This window comes from Cryptomeria japonica, chromosome 5 (assembly GCF_030272615.1).
Source record: "Cryptomeria japonica chromosome 5, Sugi_1.0, whole genome shotgun sequence".
Classification (NCBI taxonomy): Eukaryota; Viridiplantae; Streptophyta; class Pinopsida; order Cupressales; family Cupressaceae; genus Cryptomeria; species Cryptomeria japonica.
Genome location: NC_081409.1, coordinates 338,389,962 through 338,411,734, shown reverse-complemented (window position 1 = coordinate 338,411,734; position 21,773 = coordinate 338,389,962).

Below are 21,773 nucleotides of genomic sequence, written 5' to 3'. Positions count from 1 at the left end.
TGGTTATGGGAACTAGCACATGGAAGCTTTGTATGACTACCGGTTGGTAGTCTCAACTTCAGGGTTTCTGATTGAAGTGTCTCAAGCCTGTGTGACTCAATCAGTGACTTTGTGTGATGAGTTAGCATTGTAATGAAGAACAAATCATGTTGCCATGTCAGCCTTGTGCACGTGAAGGATCTTGCATGAATGATATTGTCCCTATCTACCTCAGGAATGTGCGAAGTCTGTAAATAGTGATAACGCGTGATGGGTTATCAGCCACCATGAAAATGGTAGAAAATGAATGATGGAGAACATCTTGAGATTGGTTCAAGGTTGTTGCATTTAATGCAATGTGCTCAATGATCAGGAATGAACCATTTGAATTGCTTAACCTAATAGGTTTAGGGTTTAGGGTTTATGCTACCGACCTATCTATTTCCTATAAGGTCGATGTTGTGTTTCTTTCTGAGGTTGTTGAAAAAAGTTGTGTGTGTGTATCGAAGAGAAGAGATACGTGATTCTTGCCAGACCAGAAGAGAGAAGTGATACCTACAGAGTGTAAGTGTAGAAGGTGAAGAGGAGCTAAAGCAGATCTACATTGGCATTGAGTGTTGTTACCAGATCATTATAATACTTGTTGATCTCTAACCACTTCAACAGTTGGGAAATCCCTTAACAGGGTGGCTTTAACCAGCTTACTGTAAATCCTTTAAGAGGGTGACTCAAAACCATTGAGTTCTTGAAATCCTCTAACACGGTAACTGTAAAGCAGAAAAATCGTGATCGAACCGTAGTTGCTCTCCCCTCTTCTAACTCCGAGGAGAGAGAAGGGAGGTTGCTAGGGTTGATGGTTTTCACTTAAGGGAGATACTTTACATTCAAAAGAGGGGTTGAAACCCACAAGATCCAATCCCACACAAGGCAAGATTGGATGCTAAATGCGTTTCAAGGGTTAAGAAAGCAAGGCTACCCTCTTTTGTAAAGAATGTTGATAGAAGAATTAAGCTAGGAATGCATAGAAAGTGACAAAGATTCGCTTATAAACTGAGATAGGGATATAGGATGAAGCTGCAGACCTGGAATTAGCAGTAAAATGTCGATACGGCGCTGTCCTATAAATTTGAGCAAAAGTTGTCAGGACGATGGCGCTCGAGCGCCACGGTCCTCCGAAAAATTTGCGAAACAAAGGGGGATCTGTTCGGCTCTGCACAAGGATTCCAGATCTTCAATTTCAGCCGCGTACGTGCAACCTACACACAAAAAAGCAAAGACGATTGGGGGGTTAGGGATTAGGGGTTTGCCTTTAGGTCAAACCCCGGTTTTGGAATTAACCAAGAAATGAGAAATGCTGTAAAATGTAAATGTCTGTAATGTAAAACAAGTACTAATACCTTGTTGTAAGGATGTTTGTATCCTTATGTGCGAAGGTATAGATGTTGTTGTTTGTTGTATGTAGTATGTTGTATGTAGCATGTAGTAAGTGATCTCCTCTTCAATGGTTGAATCCTTGTCTTGAATGCAACACTTAGCCTTGAATGGAGACTTAGAATGATCAATTGCTTGAAAGAATGCTTGAATGTTTGAGTATAGTTTCCACGCCTTTTCCATCATATCGAATGAAAGAGGAAAATGTAGTTTATATACTTGCCAATTAGGGTTAAAAGACTGATTTTCCCAACCTTAGGCCGACCAGGAAAGTTAATTTCCAATTTGCAAACAAAAAGACCCAAGACCTCATAGGAGACCGGGCCCAAAATAGGCCCAGGGACCAGGGCACTGGGGGCCCTGGTCCTGAAGGACCAGGGCGCTGGGCTCTCTGGTCCCACCTCCCAGGACAATAGGGTGCAAAGGAGGTTCAGGCCAGGGTGCTTGAAAAATCCATTTTTTAATGTCGTAATCAGGTTTCGGGGTCTCCATTCAAGTTGCGTGTTGCGTCGCCATCGTGAAGACCCAAATGCAGTCGAAATTGCAAGTGTCACAATTTTAGGACGCTACAGTAACCTTTAATAGGGTTTAACACTTAATCAGGTATTCTAGCCATCCCTTAACCAGGTGATCCCTAACAGGATCAGTTCCTAATAGAACCTATTGTATCAGTCTTTAACCAGACAAGGTTCCTAACAAAACGGACTTCTAAAGAGTTCAAAAACAAGCTTGTGGGTATTCATCCCCATTGTGGTTTTTCCTAGTTGGGTTTCCATTTGAAAAATATGTGTGTCATATGTGATGTCTTTTTCATGTGATGCTATGTTGTTTTCTATCAAGCGGTGAATCATGTTGATCTAGCTATATATATATATATATCTTTGATGGTAGATTACATGTTCATGCACTAGGGTGAAATGGAAATGAACTATTAGATCATATGAGAAGATAAGTGTTAACCGGTTTATGCTTATCTCAATTACTCTAGGGTTTTCCAGTTGTACTTTGTTTAAGACCGGTGTTACTGTTTGTCTGCCTAAGCACATGTTCTATTGACAAACCAGTTTAGGATTGTGTTTTTGTCTATACTGATTCACCCCCCCCCCCCTCTCAGTACTGGTTTGGTACTATTCATTTATCATTGAGTTATCAATCATAAGAGTGATCTTGAGTATTGCCCCTAAATTTAACATGAGGTATCCTCATGTCATGATTTTGAATATTTACTTGAGTGTAATTGTATGCATTGGTATGATCTTGGGTATCATCACAAGCATGTATAGTGGTAGTTCTCCTCCATGGGAAAGGATGACTACAAGGTTATTCATGAGAGGTTCTATCATAACTAGTATAAGAATGAGTGTATGTATTTGGAATTTCAATTTTTTGAAATAGGGAGGAAGTTGAATCAAGTATGAGACACTCTCTCCTATTACCACAATTATTAGGCCTCTTAAGCCTTGTATTAGCTATATTTGCTTGATTTGGATCATCCTCAAAAATTTGTGACATATCAAAATCTATTGGTATTTTGATGATGTTTAGTTATGATTGTCATTGATGGACACACACTTATTTGTTTTATGAGTTATTCTCAACCGGTACTATGTGATGTATTGCTCAAACCGGTATTATATGTCATTGTATGTATAGTGTTTGTATGTAGAAGACTATTGGTGTTTTGCAGAAGGAGCTTATCGGTCAAAGAATGACCAAGGACCTCAAGTAGTATGATGACTCGAAGCGGTATGAGGACCCCAAGCGACAGCCAATCTTTTTAAGATCGAAATAGTATGTTCCAGTTTACTGGTGTTTGTTTGTAAACCGGTAATCTATATATTGTGTTTTGTTAACCAACAAACTTGTAAAGTGTGGTGAGTTATCATCCACCGACACCATTGTGGTGATTTTGTGTCGTGTTACAAATTGTGTCTAGATGCATTGTACGTAGGAAATTGTAGTCTAATCTCATTGGACTAACATAAAATCAGATTCCTATATAAGGACATCATGTCTAGGGTTTTGTATATATGCATGTGAAGTGTTGTGTAAGATGATTAGGTTTTTGCAAAAAAGGTATCTTGCGACAGAGATTGAACAAAAGACTGAAGTAATGTTGTAATGCATTAAGAGAGAGCTATCAAGGATCTAACTAAGCATTTTGTGCTACTTTCTAGATTATTTACTTGTTGATTACTAATCTCTTCGACAAGTTAGAAACCCTTAATCAGGTAGGCTTAGTTAAGCCTATTCAAAATCCTCTAACAAGGTGGTTCACAGTTGTGGATCTGAAATCCTTTAACAGGGCAGTCTTTAACAAGACTTATCTCCTAACAAAGATCTGGATTCCTAACAGAACCTGTTCTGGTGAAGAACATTGTAAGGCCTTAACCGGTCTGACCTTAACCGGTTTGGTTTCTATTCTGTAGATAGTAGACTTGTGAGTTTTACTCACCATGGTTTTTCCCATTTGGGTTTCTACATCAAAATATCTTGTGTTATGGTGAATGTGTTATTGTGGGTGAATGCTTTATTTTCTATTTGGCTTGTTTGTGTATTAACCAGTTTACTATTTAAAGGCCTATACTAGTCTGCAGTAAAATTTCTTAAGTGTTTGGTAATGTTTTTGGGTATACTAATTCACCCCCCTCTTAGTATTCATCAATTGGTATCAGAGCCAACCTTTCTTATAGTATAAACACTTGAAAGGAGATATGGGGGAATACAACATGAGGGAACTCACTCACCATCTGGCTAAATCTGAGAGAGCCTATGATGAACTCAAGGTCAAGTATAAAGCCTCTTTAGCCAAAAGAAGAGAACTTGCTGAGCAAATGCTTGAAATTACTGAAAACAACTCTTCTAATGAAGTAGACATGGATGCGCTAGTCGAAGAAGTGTTGAATGAGTCCAAAAATAACATGAGGAAGGAGCTGGAAGGACTAACCATTAGGATGAGTCAGGAATTGGAAAACCGAAGAAAAGTTGAGGATCTAGTGAAGGACAAGGAGCATGAGATCCTTAATTTGAAACAAGAAATTGGTACCATTACCACTTATCTGCAAGAGGGTAAGGAAGAGAAAGAATAAATGCAAGAAGAACTCAATGCAACCATTTCCTAGAATGAAACCCTGATGAAGACCAATGAAGCTCTTTCCAAAGAACTTACTGAGATGAAGGAGATACTTGCAAAGTTTAACCGGAGTGTTGCAAAGTTGGACCAAAAGCTGGAATTAGTGAATTCATCAAAGGATACCACTTGACTTATTTTTTCTACATGTGAGGAAGGTGAATCATCTGGAACAAAGATTGATGCATCAAAAGAGAAACCAGTATCTGAGAAAAGCAACAAAAACAAAGGTAAGACAAAGTTCAAACCTATATGCTTTAACTGTCATAAGGAAGGACATACTACCAGTGTATGTAGGAGCAAGACTTATAATAATTTCCCTTACATGCAAAACAATGTGTATGACCACAAGGCTAGAACTGGTAGATTTAATGGTCATTGTTATGCATGCAACAAGTTTGGGCATAGATATTTTGAGTGCAGATCGGTTATAAACAACCCTGGAGGTTATGCACCAAGAACAAAAGGAGTTGTCCAAGAGCCTCTTATGAACCAGAACCCAAACTGGTATAGAACCTATGACCATAGGTCAAATGGTTATGGAGTGACAAATGGTTGGAGAGAAACCTGTGTGATCTATTGTGGTAGCGGTCACACTGCTGCAACATGTAGGAGAAATAATGGAAAGGTGAACACCAAACCATGGAGAGCACCTAGTATGGTATGCTATCATTGTAATAAATCAGGACATCTTGCCAAAGCATGCAGACTAAGATAGAATCCATTGGAGGACAAATCGATTGACCCAGAAGGTAAAGGAAAGGTAGATGTTAAAACCATTCAAGCCGATATGGATAAAATTTGGAAAAATAAATCTGAAGAGAAGCCACAAGATGTACTAGTTTCCACACCCAGTGTGGAGACCGCTGAATCGGCAAATTGAGCTTTGAAAATCTTAAGGGGGAACATAACGATAACAATGTTTTGAACCCCCATAGTATATTGATAAATTGCTTTTATTGATATTGGTAACCTGTCGACCAATAGAAGAAATGAAGTGGTAAAAGGAAAAATTAGGGTTTGTACCCTAATGGTGATGTGTTTATTATGGTAGGTAGGAGCATGTATAAAGGCGATTCTTGTAGTCATTTTTACTTACCTATTTTCGAAGAAGTATTTTTTTTAACTTCAGTAGAGCAACAAAAGTAATCAGTCTTGCATTCAAAGAAATCCAGAAAGAAATCTTGTGCAAGACCCAGCACACATTTCAAGTTATTTAGAGTGGAGGTCAGAGTGGTAAAGCAAGCTCTTGGAGAAGTGTGTTGTGCTCGACATCAACGAACCCTAGTTTAGAGTGAAAAGGTATTTTTCATCAAATCACTCTTATCATTTGAACTTATTTAGACATGGCTTCTACATCCAAAGTCTCTTCTAGTTCTTTTGCACTCGAGGAGTCATCCGAATCTCTTAGGAAGAAGGTGAAATACAATGCCCTATCTCAAATTCCCACCAGAGTGATTGTCGAAGGGGATGTTTCTAGTTATATTGATTGTAGACTAGAAGACCTAGGGTCTCTATTGATTCACTCCTAGTTGAGTTTGTTTAATGGAAAAGATAAGAAGATAAAACCAGAATACAACATGATCGAGAATAAATTCCACAATGCAGTATATTTTCTCAAGGAATTCATAGAGGATCATATAAGAAGTATTCTTAGTAGGGTTCATGGCGACAAGATGTATCTTAAGCGAACCCATGATGTCACACTGGAGGCAATCCATGTTGTGACCGGTTTCTGCAGTATTGGAGAAGTCTCTGTTCTTTGTAAGATCACAAAAACTAAAGTGACAGAGCTCACCAGTTCTGTGAGCGACAAGAGGGCAATGACTGTCAACACCATTGAAGATGAATTGGTGAGGTATGTGTGCATGGTGATTTGATATAGAGTATTCTATGCCAACAGAATGAATTTTGTTTCTACAGTTGCAGTGCATGCCGCTTATCGAATGATTAAGGAAAATGCAAAGTACGACTTGTGTAACTGCATGCAAAAACAACTCATGGAGAATTTGAAATCCATAAAAGAGGACAAGGCACTTAGGTTCAAGTTCGGTCAACTACTTTTTGGGTTTTTTTTCTACTTTGAAGGGTATTTTCTGGGATTTGGTGATGTTCAATGGTTAGGTGACCTACCAATTACTAGACAAATCAAGGAGAGTCTGCAAGCAGTGGGATCTACTTATCTAGAGACTCTGAATAGGTATTTTGATGAGTTCAGATTGAAAACGAACCAAAGAACAAGGATATTAGGTGACCTGGTAAAGAAGTATGAAGATGATATTTGTTTCATGATCAAAGTGGATCATTGCATAATGGAAGCGGCTGTGCCAAGAGAAGATGAAGTTGAGCCTATGGGCTATGAAGTGGTGAATGATATACTCATTAGGTATGCCTCTACCCTACTTGCTTCACTACTTGATCCAAAGAAGAAGAGGACCGATACCTCCTCTGAGAAATTTAATACTCCTGAAGTACCAAAGCAGAAGAAGAGGAAAGTTCTGCCATCAGTATCGACACCAGTTACATTTGCTATCAGTCCAAAAGTGACCAAGAGGTCACCATCCAAGAAGAAACCAGAGGCTATTCTGCCAAAGGTATTTGAGAGGAAGAGGAAAACCAAGAATGAAGCGTAGGATTTAGTAGACACTGAATCGGAAGATGAAATAAAGAAGGTGAGGCAATCGAGTAAGAAGACCAAGCCAACCGGTAATGTACCTACAACCTCTACATCGATAAATATACACATTCCTTCTTACAAGCCCATGACACATTTTCAAAGGATTATAAAGAACATTAGAAGGAAAATTATTGATGATCTTAGCGATTCTAAATAGCAGGAGGTAGAGAAAGAACTCGTTAAGTATTTATGTGATAATGGCTGGTCTTCGATTGATATTAAACTTGTTGTTTCTAATTCTTTGGATAATAAATGGCACATTGTCATTGAAAAGGAGAAAACAATTAGAGAGTAAATTTTTGCTCAATATTTTCTAGATGCTTCCAATTCTGAATTATATGAGCTTCTTGATCGATACAAAGGCATCTTTTTCATGAGAAAGAGAAGACTTCAGTTACTTGGAGGTAAAATCTCTGAAGTAGAAAAAGACACTCATTTGCAAGCTAAAGCAGCTGTCAAGATGTAGAAGGTATCTGAAGAAAATCGACAGGATGAGCAAGAGATTGACCTATCAAAATCTAAACCAGATGAAACCTTCAATGGTCAGGGAGAAAGAATAGTTGAGAAAAATGATCCTATTGATGTGGATGCATTAGATGTTGAAGGTACTAAACTGGAGGTAGCTGAGAAGAAGGAAGTAGATAAAGAGAAATAAGATAAAAAGAAAGAAGATAAAGAGAAAGGAGATAAGGAGAAAGTTGATAAGGAGATAGCTGAAAAGGAGAAAGCCGAGAAAGAAAAAGTGGAGAAAGAGAAAGAGGAAAAATAGAAAGTGGAGGGGTGAACTCACAAAGCTGGTTCCCACTTTTTGGTATGTCCTAATTTTTGCTGAAATCATACATTTAAAAAAATATATAATGATTTAAGCTTTAAGAGGTCCCATTTTAAGTAACTTATTGAAGAGAGTTAAATCAAAGGCTCTTAGATCAAAATTTCTTGGATAGAACCTCTCTACTTCTAAATCATACTTGCAATGGAGTCTCCTTTGCATCTATCAAATGCTGATAAAAAACCAATTTTACATTAACGTTTGGGATGTCAAATTAATTCATTTAAAAGTTTTTTTTTAAAGTATTTAGTTCTTATTATAAGATTTCTAAATAGTATAACTTTTAATATATTTAATTTCATTAATATATTTTTATTTAATTTCTTATGAATGTAGGTTTTTCACCGAACATGAACTTCTTTGTTCAATGCATTGGGAAAAATAGTAAACTAATTCAAAAAAATTCTAAAAAATATCTATGCACTAGGCATTGATGTTTTCTTCTAACAAAAAAAAGAAAATTGAATTTTGATATATATAGAACAAGTTATGTGTTCAAACGTACACCTATATCTAAATTATAATTAGTCAAACTTCAAAACTTAATAAAATGAAAAATATTCAACATGTCACTATCAAAGCAACTGCATGCCTTGGGTATTGATGTTACAAACCAAAATTCAAAAGAATTAAGTTTTTATCATTTATAAAAAAAAATTATGCGTTTCGAGATACACATCACTCTTGAAAAATGTTGTTTGCTGTAAAAAACTACTTTTTGAGGGAGATGGAAAAATCAATAAAATTTTATTCAAACAAATTTGAAAAAAATATTTTATAATCTACAAACAAGATGTAAAAAATCACAAGTTTATATCATCTTCAAATTCTTAATGGTTTAAAAGTTATAGGTGTCAGAAAGTGAAGGTTTTTTTCAATATATTCATATAAGTGTCAAAGTTGGTCAAAAAGTGAGAACCAGTACTATGAATTCTCCCGAAGAAGGAGAAAATGGAGAAGGAGAAAGAGGGGAAGGAGAAAATGGAGAAGGAGAAAATGAGGAAGGAAAAAGAGGAGAAGGCAAAGAAGGAGAAACTGGAGAAGGAGAAAGAGGAAAAAGAGAAGGCCAACAAGGAGGCTAAGGAGAAAGAAAAGTGGGAGAAGAAGAGACAAGAGGAGATCAAAGAAAAGGAAGGTGGATAGACTTCCAAGACTCTCAAGGCAACTGGAGTTCAAGCCAAACAGGTTGATCCCAACAGTCATAGTGAATTGACTCTTGCCCGTCTCACCAAATCGGTAGATGAAAATGAGCTCCTAAGAAGTATTCAACTTGCTCAAGAAAGATTGGAGGAACTAAGAAGGAAGAAAGAAAAAGATGTTATTCAACTTGATGTTGCCACTCTTTCAACCTTAGTCCCCGATACTGATCTTTTTGATACCGACTCTTTACTAGCCCAATTGAAACTTCTATGCATAGTAGTGGGTGATCAAGTGCAATCATTGGAAGATGCTTCCCAAGATACTATACAGAAAAAGCCAAGCTGATTCCTTCACAGTGTATGGGCAGTTTGTACAAACTCATTGGCAACAGATGGACATGATTGATTCAGAGATCTATAGAAACTTCAAATGCTTTTGTTACCTAAGTTGCAAATTCTTCAAAAGTGCTTTTTGAACATGGATGTCATCATTTTCACTCATGAATTGAGCAATATTGATGTCGTGGAGGAATTATCATTCAAGATGAAGAATTAGAGTGAAATTGTTGCCTCACTCCTAGACACGCGGTCTACAAACATGAAGGAATTTTTGAAAAACTTTAAATTCATTTTTGAAAAGTTTTACTCATTATTGTCATAAACATATACTCTATTTTCATGTTATGCAATATGATTTTGGCATGTTTGCATTACTTTGTCATTGTTGGCAAAGAGGGAGTGATATTGAATTGAAAATTTTATTGGGAGTGGTTTGGAAGTAGTACATGATTTTAAATTTTGCAAAGGGAATAGTGTATATGCTTAGGGGGAGTAATTTTGGTTATGGCATCATTTTTGTTTTGTAAGCACTTAGATGTCAAATTTTCCTAAGTGTTGCCATCAATGCCAAAGGGGGAGATTGTTGGTATTTTGATGATGTTTAGTTGTGATTGTCATTGATGGACACACCCTTATTTGTTGTATAAGTTATTCTCAACTGGTACTATGTGATGTATTTCTCAAACCGATATTATATGTCATTGTATGTATAGTCTTTGTTTGTAGAAGACTATCGGTGTTTTGCAGAAGGAGCTTACCGGTCAAAGATGACTAAGGACCTCAAGCGGTATGAGGACTTCAAGCAGTACGAGGACCCTAAGCGACAACCAATCTTTTTAAGATCGGAACACTATGTTCTAGTTTACCAGTCTTTGTTTGTAAACTAGTAATTTGTATATTGTGTTTTGTTAACCAACAAACTTGTAAATTGTGATGAGTTATCATCCACTGACACCATTGCAGTGATTCTGTGTAGTGTTACAAATTGTGTCTAGATGCACTATACCTAGGAAATTGTAGTCTAATCTCATTAGACCGACATGAAATCAGATTCATATATGAGGACATCATGTCTAGGGTTTTGTATATATGCATGTGAAGTGTTGCGCAAGAGGATTAGGTCTTTGCAAAAAAGGTATCTTGTGACAGAGATTGAACAGAAGATTGAAGTAATGTTGTAATGCATTAACAGAGAGCTATCAAGGATATAACTTAGCATTTTGTGCTACTTTCTAGACCACTTACTTGTTGATTATTAATCTCTTCAACAAGATAGAAACCCTTAACCGGGTAGGCTTAGTTAAGCATGTTCAAAATCCTATAACAAGGTGGTTCACAGTTGTGGATCTAAAATCCTTTAACACGGTAATATTTAACAGAACTTATCTCCTAACAGAGATCTAGATTCCTAACAGAATCTGTTCTGGTGAAGAACATTGTAAGGCCTTAACCGGTTTGGTTGCTATTCTGTAGATAGTAGACTTGTAAGTTTTACTCACCATGGTTTTTTCCATTTGGGTTTCCACGTCAAACTATCTTGTATTATGGTGATTGTGTTATTGTGGGTGAATGCTTTATTTTCTATTTGGCTTGTTTGTTGATTAACCAGTTTACTGTTTAAAGAGTTATATCGGTCTGTGGTAAAATTGCTTAAGTGTTTGGTAAAATTTTTGGGTATAATAATTCATCCCCCCCTCTTAGTATTCATCAAAATCATGGGGTAATCTTGTTACACTTTGTGCCGTAACTTGGAAGAAATATTGTCTATCCCTTTTCATGATTTTTTGAACCAATTTGTTAAAATGGGGGTCCATTATAGTTTCCTCAACTTTGGTAGAATCCACAGATGCATCATCATTTCCATTGTTATTCTTATTGTTGTCATTGTCATTGTCTGGTATATTATTGCGATTGTCAAATGGATTGTAAAATTTGTCTCCATCAAACTCATAAGTACTCATGTCTAAAGACCTTAGAACTTATTTGGCTTCCCTTCTAGACCTTTGTGAACAGGTTTCAACCATGGACTAAAGTCTTGACCAAAATAAAAGTTAGGATGAAAATGCAAAGACTATGAAAGACCAAGAGGTGTATGAAGTGTAGATGAATCTATGGTAAAATTGAAATTCCCAAGAGTGTAATACCAACATACTATCTAAGCTCAAAGAACCTAGGCTAATATTGCTCCATAGTCATCCTCTGCTGTCTCAAATCATGGAACTCATTACCCTTCCTCTGCCTCCAATGCTTTGAAATAAATATAGCATGAAACTGCTCCAAGAACAACTCCCAAGATATTGTCGCTATGTCCAAATGCATCTTCTATTCTCCCCATGTGCCACCATGTCATTGTAAAATCATGAAGGTGCATAATCGTACATCTCACCTTTGTGTTACTGCTACACAGATGCATAACAAAACACCTGCGCTCAAGCCCAATAACCATGTCTTTGTCTCCATGTCACTACCTAAGCCATCAAAAGTAGGACAGTGAGTCCTCATCAGATCTCTCATGTGACTAGCTTCAAGTACCTCCTGATCCACCTCAACTCTTCTCTTAGGAGAATGTTAAATTCTCTCTTTCTTGGTTCTCCAAATGACGAGATCCCTCCTACTGGTTCTCCTCCTACCTCAGTATTAGGCGACTGAGAAGATCCTGAATTACATTCACCAATTGTGGAATCGCATCACCTCTAAGTTGATCCTGCTATTACAGTTGCTACTCATGGTGTGACTCTTTGGAAACCTCAAGACAAAGATTCCTACAAGTACCCATGTGACCAACATGACGATGATCTCTACCTCTAGCAGGCATCTTTTCTAAGAAAGACACAAAATAAAACTATAAGCTAACCATCTAGGGAAACTATAACAAGAAAATAAATAGTGAGGATAAAATTGTTTGGCTACCCCATGCTAAATGCTACATGCTTAATGGGCTCAAATGAAACTAGAGTACTCAGTGTTTTAACATGGGTTCTGATACCAGATGTATTGCCCACCAAAATACCCTAGATAAATTAAACTAATAACACATTAATGGAGACATTTATTTATTTATTTAACATCCACTTACAACTATTGCAACACATAACATTATCATCTATTTTAATTTATTAAACAATTAACCATTATGAACATACATCATTACACATTGCATTAATTTACGCAAGCAAAAATAACAAACATCATTAACCTTTCCCTAGGGTACTTCAACATCATTACTTAATCAACTACCATAATGACATCCTACTCACTTATTTATCACAATCAATCTTTAATCTAATGCATCTAGTCATTTTCTACAATGAGATATGCAACCTACTAATTATTTATAGAATATAATATGCATACTTTGCTAGCATTTATCTAGCATGATACATTTAATCCTTTCTAATGCATGACTAACCCACTTAGATCTACATTCATTTTATGTAATAAATTCAAATGTGTCTTAACCCAACATTCCCTATCTACATGCTCTTTATCCTTTCCATGATAATGCAATCCTAATGCATAGGAATATTCTATCTTTAAGAATCCATTTAATCATGCTACACATGCATATAGATTCCAACATTGTCATTTCATTTAACATTAATTCCAAATGCATAATACAAGCATCTTAATGCTTTCTTTCTTATCAATCCTTTACATGTTAAGCATAATTTCCTTTCTACCAATGCATCTACATGAATCCATTTCATCATTCTCTCAACCTATTAATGTTATCTAACATTCTCTTTTTTTCCATTAAGATCAATCCATTGTTTAAGGTTCCTTCTCTTATTCAACTGCATTTTAATCCTAATACCAAATCATGACCATAAAATATCATTTAAACTAATGCACATTAACCATAGTATAAATCCATTTCCCTTTTAATTATAATTCCATTACAAATCCAAGTACATAAAGTCATTTCTTACAACATACAATTACAACATGATACATCATAAAATGACTTTACAATTTATGATATGATCCTAACATCATCTACAACCTTCTTACAATTATAATTACATAAAATACATCATGAGCATAGCTCCTCCTAATACAAGATTCTACATTGGATGAATCCAACATATCCATTACATAAATCTGCTACAAGGTGCATCCATAGACCATCATGAAGAAGAATCCACATCCATGTATGAAAAAATCAAAGAGAACACCCCAATGCCTAAAAAGCACCAACCACCTGACCATGTGGAACCAAAGGAATGACCCATCATGCTAGGAGATGACACAAGGTCCTAACACACACTGTAAACCTAAACTGGCACTAATAACTAATGAGACTAAACACACATGGACTTTGAGGCAAGGACCAATTGCAATAACAAGATGAATAAACTCCTAAAGGCATACAACTCACAAGATATGAATGCATCCAATAAGGAATAAACATAAATCATCAAGGGAACATATGTAGGGGAGGAGTGTCATCACATGCCATCACCAAACATAAAAAAATATAACAACATAAGGCTCTGTTGTCATTTTTGATGATTATGTTGTGATTGTCATTGATGGAAACACACTTGCATTGAGATAATTTTTGTATGTGTAAGTTAAAGGTCAACTGGTACATGTTCCAACTGGTATCATGCATTATAGTCGTTAGACTATTGGTGTTTTGCAGAAAGTGATTACCGATCTGAAGCGGTATGTTGACCCCAAGCAGTTTGAGGATCTCAAGTGGTACGAAGGATCAAAGCAGCGAAACACATATTTCCCAGTCTTCATTTTGTCAAACCGACAATCGGTATTTTGCTTGAACTGGTATTTTGTATGAACCGGTAATACTCGGTGATGAGTTACCAACCGACATTTTGTGATGAGTTACCATCCACCGATTGTTTGATGGTGCCAACACTTTAACGGTGCTTTTTGTGTCGTGTTATAGAATATGTCTAGATGTATTGAATCTAGGAAATTGTATTTAAATCCTATTGGACCAACATGAAATTAGATTCCTTTATAATGACATCATGTCTAGGGTTTTAGGTTGTTGTTGTTATTGTTGATGTTGTTGCTAGGGTTTAAGGTGGTTGAGGAGTTAGAGAGAGTATGAATGTGTAGAAGACTGAAGTAATGCTGGAATGCATTAGGAACGAGCTATCAAGGATCTAACCAAGCAATTTGTGCTATTTGGTAGATCACTCACTTGTTGATTACTCACATCTTCGACAAGTTTGTAGCCCTTAACTAGGTAGGCCCAAAAGCCTTTTGTAAATCCTCTAACAAGGTGGTTCACATCTGTGGATCTAAAATCCTCTAGCAAGGTAGTCTTTAATTGGAATTATCTCCTAACAAAGATTGAGATTCCTAACAGGACCTATTCTAGTAAAGAACATTGTAAGACCTTAACCGGTTTGGTTCCTATTCTGCAGATAGTTACTTGTGAGTTCCATCTCACCGTGGTTTTTCCCATTTGGGTTTCCACGTAAAAATCTCTTGTGTTATGGTGTTTGTGCTTCTATGGGTGAATGCAATATTTTCTATTTGGTTTACATATGTGCTAACTAGTTTGTCTGCTAAACTATTTTACCAGTTTACTATTAGTCTAGCAAAGTGTTTAAGTGCAAAGATTTTTGGCATATTAATTCACCCCCCCTCTTAGTATTCATCAATTGGTATCAGAGCCAACCTTTCTATAAGTTTAACCACTTGGAAAGAGATATGGGGGAACACATATTGAGGGAACTTACTCATCAGCTCACTCAGTCTGAGAAAGCCTATGATGATCTTATGGTCAAATATAAGGCATCTCAGGCAAAAAGGAGAGAACATGCTAAAAAGTTGATGGAGCTATTTGAAAATAGTTCCTCTGATGAAGCGGACATGGAAGCCCTAATTCAAGAAGTAGAAAAGCTGAATGAATCCAATTCCAGCCTGAGAAAAGAATTGGAAGGACTGACTATCCGAATGTGTCAAGAGCTTGAGAATCAGAGGAAAGCTAAAGATCTAGTCAAAGACAAAGATCATGAAAACTCCAAGATAAAGCAAGAGATCAGTGCCCTAACTGCTCAACTCCATGCAAGCAAAGTGGAAAGGAAGACATGCAAGGAGAACTAAATATTGCTATCTCTGAGAATGAAAACCTGATGGAAACAAATGCTGCTATTTCCAAAAAACTCTCTGAGTCAAAGGAAATACTTGCTAAGTTCAACAAGAGTACTATCAAGCTAGACAAAAAGCTTGAATCTGCCAAACCTATCAAGAATACTGATGGACTTGGTTATTCCGGTCATGAGGAAGGTGAGACCTCTAGTACAAATGTTGGAGCGTCAAAGAAACCACTGACATCAAACGATAAAGGTAAGCAAAATTTTAAGCTTGTTTGCTTTAACTATCTTAAAGGACATACTGCCAATGTGTGTAGGAGTAAGGCTTACAATAATTTTCCTTATTTTCTAAATGATAAGCCTAGATCCTATAAATTCAATGGTAACTGTTATGCATGCAACAAGTTTGGGCATAGAGCATCTGAATGCAGGTTTGTTATGAACAACAATGGAAGATATCCTCAAAGGACCCAAGGAGTTGGTCCTGAACCTTTTGTGAACTAGAATCACAACCAGTTTAATGCCTTCAATCATCAGTCAAGAAATGGTGGCTATCAAGCGGCAACCGGATGGAGAGAAAACTATTTGATCTAGCATAATCATGGTCACACTACTACAACATGTAGGAGGAAGAACAACAACATGAATAATGGACCTTGGAGAGCACCTGGAATGGTTTGGTATCATTGCAACAAACCAGGTAACATTGCCAGATTCTGCATATCAAGAAAGAACATATCGGATGACATACTGGTCACTCCAGAAGGAAAGATTGATGTTGACACTGTTCAAGTGGATATGAACAAAACTTGGAAGAAGAAACCAATAGTGTTACAAGAAGAATCGGTTTCTGCACCTAGTGTGGAAATATCAGAACTGACAAACTAAGCATCAGAAAAGCTTAGGGGGAGCAAAAAGCAAGATGTTTCAAACCCCTGGTTTACACCAGTAAAAGACCTTAACTGTTATGCGATACCTATCATTTGGCAGAAGACCAAAAATGGTAAAGGCAAATTAGGGTTTATGCCCTAATGGTGGAGCATTAATTATGGTAGGTGAGGAATATGTTTAAAAGGAATTTTCAAATCATTTCTCACTATCATTTTTCGAAGTGAAGAAGGTTTTCAAGTGTAGAGCAACGAAAAAGTGATTTGTTCTGTGATTCAGAGAAATTTTAGAAACCTTGAAGGAGATTCAGAAGCAAATATCAAATGGTCAAGAGAAGAACTCAAACCGGTGATTTAGCAACCGACGAAGTGGAAGGCAAAGTGGAATTTACAAAGCCCTAAATTCTTAATTTTTTGAAAGGTATTTCTTGAGCTTTTTGTTTTGTCATGGCTTCTGCATCTCATGATAGTTCTAGTGCAACTGTTGATTCTATGGATTTCATTCAAAGAAAATCAAAATATAATGCTTTGTCACAAGTATCAGCTGGGGTTATACTAGAAGAAGGGATTTCAGATTATATAGACTACAAAATCGAAGACCTAGGGTCTCTTGTGATCCATTCAAAGCTAGGTCTATTCTGTGGGAAGGATAAAAAGATCAAACCAAAGTATAGCATTTTGGAGAAGAATATACTTCACAATGCGGTTTACTTCCTGGAAGATTTCATAGATGACCACATTAGAATCATTCTAAGCAGAGTTCATGGTGACAAGATGTACCTAGAGAGAACACATCATATCACTCCTCAAGCTATTCATGCAGTCACCGGTTTCTGCAATATAGAGGAAGTGCTAGCCCTAAGGAAGGTCAGCAAGATGGAAATGTCCAAGCTCACCGGTTCAGTGAGTGACTCACGAGGAATGACTGTTAATTCCATCAAGGATGACCTCGTGAAATATGCATGTATGGTGATTGGATAGCAGGCGTTCTCAGCTAACAGAATTAATTATGTATCTACTGCAATGGTAAATGCTACTTATCGGATGATCAAGGATGATGCACCATTCAACTTCTGCACCAGTATGCAAAGGCAACTCCTGTTGAATCTGAAATCAATCAAATAGGATAATGCATTGAAGTTCAAGTTTGTTCAGCTACTAGTTAGATTATTCTTTTATTTCCAAGGTTACTTCCCAGGAGTGGGAGACATTCAGTGGTCTTCAGACCAACTAGTTACCAAGTAGATCAAAGAAAGTTTGCAAGCAGTTAGAACTGGCTACCCTAATGTTATGAACAAGTACTTTGATGAGTTCAAAAGAAAGATGAGCCTATGAATGAGGATATCTAGTGACATAGTCAAGAAGTATGAAGATGATATCTCCTTTATCATCAAAGTTGATCAATGCATAATGGAGGTCGTTGAACCTAGATAGGAAGAAGTGGAGCCTATGGGCTATGAGGTGATGTATGATATGCTGGACGGGTATGCATCTATCCTAATTGCCTCACCCCTAGATCCTAAGGCAAAGAGAACCGACACCTATCTGGAAAGGGTTGCATTGGTTGAAGAACCTCCTGAAAAGAAAGGAAAGGTAGTGCCTTCGACATCGACACCGGTAATGACAACCAGTCCCAAAGTGACCAAGCGGTCAGCTGTGAAGAAGAAACTGGTAGCAGTACCTACCAAAGTCTTTAAGAGAAAGAGGAAGACAACAAATGCCTCACTGGACTCAGAAGAAACTGTGTCTAAGGAAAAACCTAAGAAGACAAGACAAAGAATGAACTGGCATCATTGGCACCGGTAAATATTGACATCTCCTCCTACAAATCTTTGACACATTGTCAAAGAACTATGAAAAACATTAGGAGAAAAGTGTTGAATGATTTGATTGATTGTTTTGATGATTTCAATGATGATGAAAAAGAAGCATTTGAAAAAGAAATCATTAAGTATTTATGTGTTAATGACTGGTTGCCCTCAGAAATTAGATCTAAGACATCAAATTCTTTGTATAAGTCCCTAGATAATAAATGGTGCATTGCCATAGAGAAATAACAAGAAATCAAAGAGAATGTTTTTGCTTAATACTTTCTTGACCTGTCCAATTCAGAGTTATTTGATGTCATCAACCAAAATAAAGGACTCTTCTTCACTAGAAGAAGAAGACTCTGGTTGTTGGAAGGAAGAATCAATGATGTTGAAAAAGACACTCATCTACATATGACAATAGAAGTTCATACGCATAAAGTGCTTCAAGCTAGCAAGAAGGCTAAACAAGAATCAGCAGTGACAGAACCAGATGAAGTGTTTGATGATGAAGGAAATCCAGTTGTTGAACCTATCGACACTATTGATGTTGATGCTCTAGATGGAGAGGATGTTGCTCAAAGTACACCATCGAAAGCAACAGGATAGGAGAAGCAGACAAAATAGGTAGATAAGTGAAAGGAAACTGAGTACAAAAAGAAGGATGAAGCGGGGAAGAAGAATGAAGAGGAGAAGAAGAAGGAAGAGGAAGAGGATGAGAAGAAGAGAAAGGAAGAGGAGAAGCAAAAGGAAGCAGAAAAGAAGAAGGAAGAGGAAGATAAGGTAGAGGAGAAGGGGAAGGAAGTAGAGAAGAAGAAGGTAGAGGAGGATAAGGAAGAGGAAAAGAGAAAAGAAGTAGAGAAGAAGAAGGTAGAGGAGGACAAGGAAGTAGAAGCAGAAAAGAGCACATAGATGGAGACTCCTAAGGCAACCGATAGTCAAGCCAAATTGGCTGACCTCACCAGTCCCATTGACCTCCAGTCTACAAGTGAAATGGAGCTACTGCAGAGCATCAAGGTTGCTCAAGAACACCTTGAAGCAATACGGAGGAAAAAGGAGCAAGATGTGATCCAAGTTGTGGTGGACACTCTTATCGGTTTGTTACCCGACACAAACCTCCCTAGCACTGACTCATCATTGGCCCAATTGAAGTTCCTATGCATAGTAGTGTATGATCAAGTTCAGAGCTTAGAGGAGGTAGCAAAGGCAAATGCCAAGAAAGAGCATCAAAAGGCTCTCAACATTGCCCTGGTGAAGAAGCTTAATGAGCTCCAGTCTGAACTGCAAAAAGTACAGAAGGATATAAGGAATGCTCTAGATGAGGGGAATCTTCTACTTAGCAAGATTTGCCAACCCCATCTGTTCTGTGGCAATGTGCTTGCATAGAAGCAAAAGCTTGAATTTGATTTATAGTCATACATGAGCACCTTCAAGCCACCATATGACTCCTTTATAGCTTATGGGAAAACCGTTCACTGGTTTCATATCTAGTCTACTAAAATAGAGCATGAGATCAACACCTGGTCATGAGATTTGCAGAGCTACAACTGGTTCTACTCCCACATATGCAAATACTTCAGAAGTGCTATCTTAATCTGGATGCCTTAATGGTGACACAGGAGATGAGCACAATAGATGCCATGGAAGAACAAGTCTCCCAGATACAGATAGAGAAAGAAGTAGCCACCTCCCTACTTGAGCCCTGGTCTTTATCTATGAAACAATTCTTGTAGGACATTAAATCTATTTTTGACAAGTTTTATTCCTTATTATCATAAACTCTTATTCTTTTAATGCTAATGACACAGGTGTTAGTCTATAATATTTTGTTGTCATTGTTGGCAAAGGGGGAGAAGTATAAATTTTGAGTGTTTTGATGTATACTTTCATGCTATTTCTGTTAAGAAGTAATATACATTGTATTTTCTGCAAAAGGGATAGTGTATATGCTTAGGGGGAGTAATTTTGATTCTGGCATATTTTTATTGTAGAACACTTAGATGTCAAAATTTTCTAAGTGTTGCCATCAATGCCAAAGGGGGAGATTGTTGGCATTTTTGATGATTATGTTGTGATTGTCATTGATGGACACACACTTGCATTGAGATCATTTTTGTATCTATAAGTTATAGCTCAACCGGTACATGTTCCAACTGGTATGATGCATTATAGTCCTTAGACTATTGGTGTTTTGCAGAAAGTGATTATTGATCTGAAGTGGTATGTTGACCCCAAGAGGTTCAAGGATCTCAAGCAGTACAAAGGATCAAAGTGACAGAACACATATTTCCTAGTCTTCATTTTGTCAAACCAACAACCGGTATTTTGCATGAACTGGTAATACTTTGTGATGAGTTACCAACTGGCATTTTGTGATGAGTTACTATCCACCGATTATTTGATAGTGCCGACACTTTAACGGTGCTTTTTGTATCATGTTACAAAATATGTCTAGATGCATTGAATCTAAGAAATTGTATTGAAATCCTATTGGACCGACATGAAATTAGATTCCTTTATAAGGACATCATGTCTAGGGTTTTAGGTTGTTGTTATTATTGTTGATGTTGTTGCTAGGGTTTAAGGTGGTTGAGGAGTTAGAGAGAGTATGAATGTGTAGAAGACTAAAGTAATGATGGAATGTATTAGGAATGAGCTATCAAAGATCTAACCAAGCAATTTGTGCTATTTGCTAGATCACTCACTTGTTGATTACTCACATCTTCGAAAAGTCTGTAGCCCTTAACTGGGTTGGCCCAAAAGCCTTTTGTAAATCTTCTAACAAGGTGGTTCACATCTGTGGATCTAAAATCCTCTAACAAGGTAGTCTTTAATTGAACTTACCTCCTAACAGGATCTATTCTGGTAAAGAACATTGTAAGACCTTAACCGGTCTGTTTCCTATTCTGTAGATAGTTACTTGTGAGTTCCATCTCACCGTGGTTTTTCCCATTTGGGTTTCCATGTCAAAATCTCTTGTGTTATGGTTTTTGTGCTTCTTTGGGTGAATGCATTATTTTCTATTTGATTTGCATGTGTGCTAACTGATTTGTCTACTAAACTGTTTTACCGGTTTACTGTTAGTCTAGCAAATTGTTTAAGTGCAAAGATTTTTGGCATACTAATTCACCCCCCCTCTTAGTATTCATTAGGCTCTAGCCTGATGGACATGTGGATCTATCTCAACCTATGAGAGATTAAGGGAGATTGACTTACCATTACAATGGTCTTCTCATGCTTACCCTTAAACATCTTCCCTAGGATCAAGTCATGAGTCTCACATTGATTTTATCTTTATTAATGAATCTAACTACCCAACCCATTAATTATTAGGTTATCCCTTATTTAACATCAAAGTAAACTCCTAATGTGTCCTAGTGGTCTAGACTTCATGAATCCTTGCAAGGAACCTCATGCAATCCTATCTCTTGTGACCTCAGTCATCACAAGGAAGCCCACTCTCCTTAACATGGTCCAAAGCAT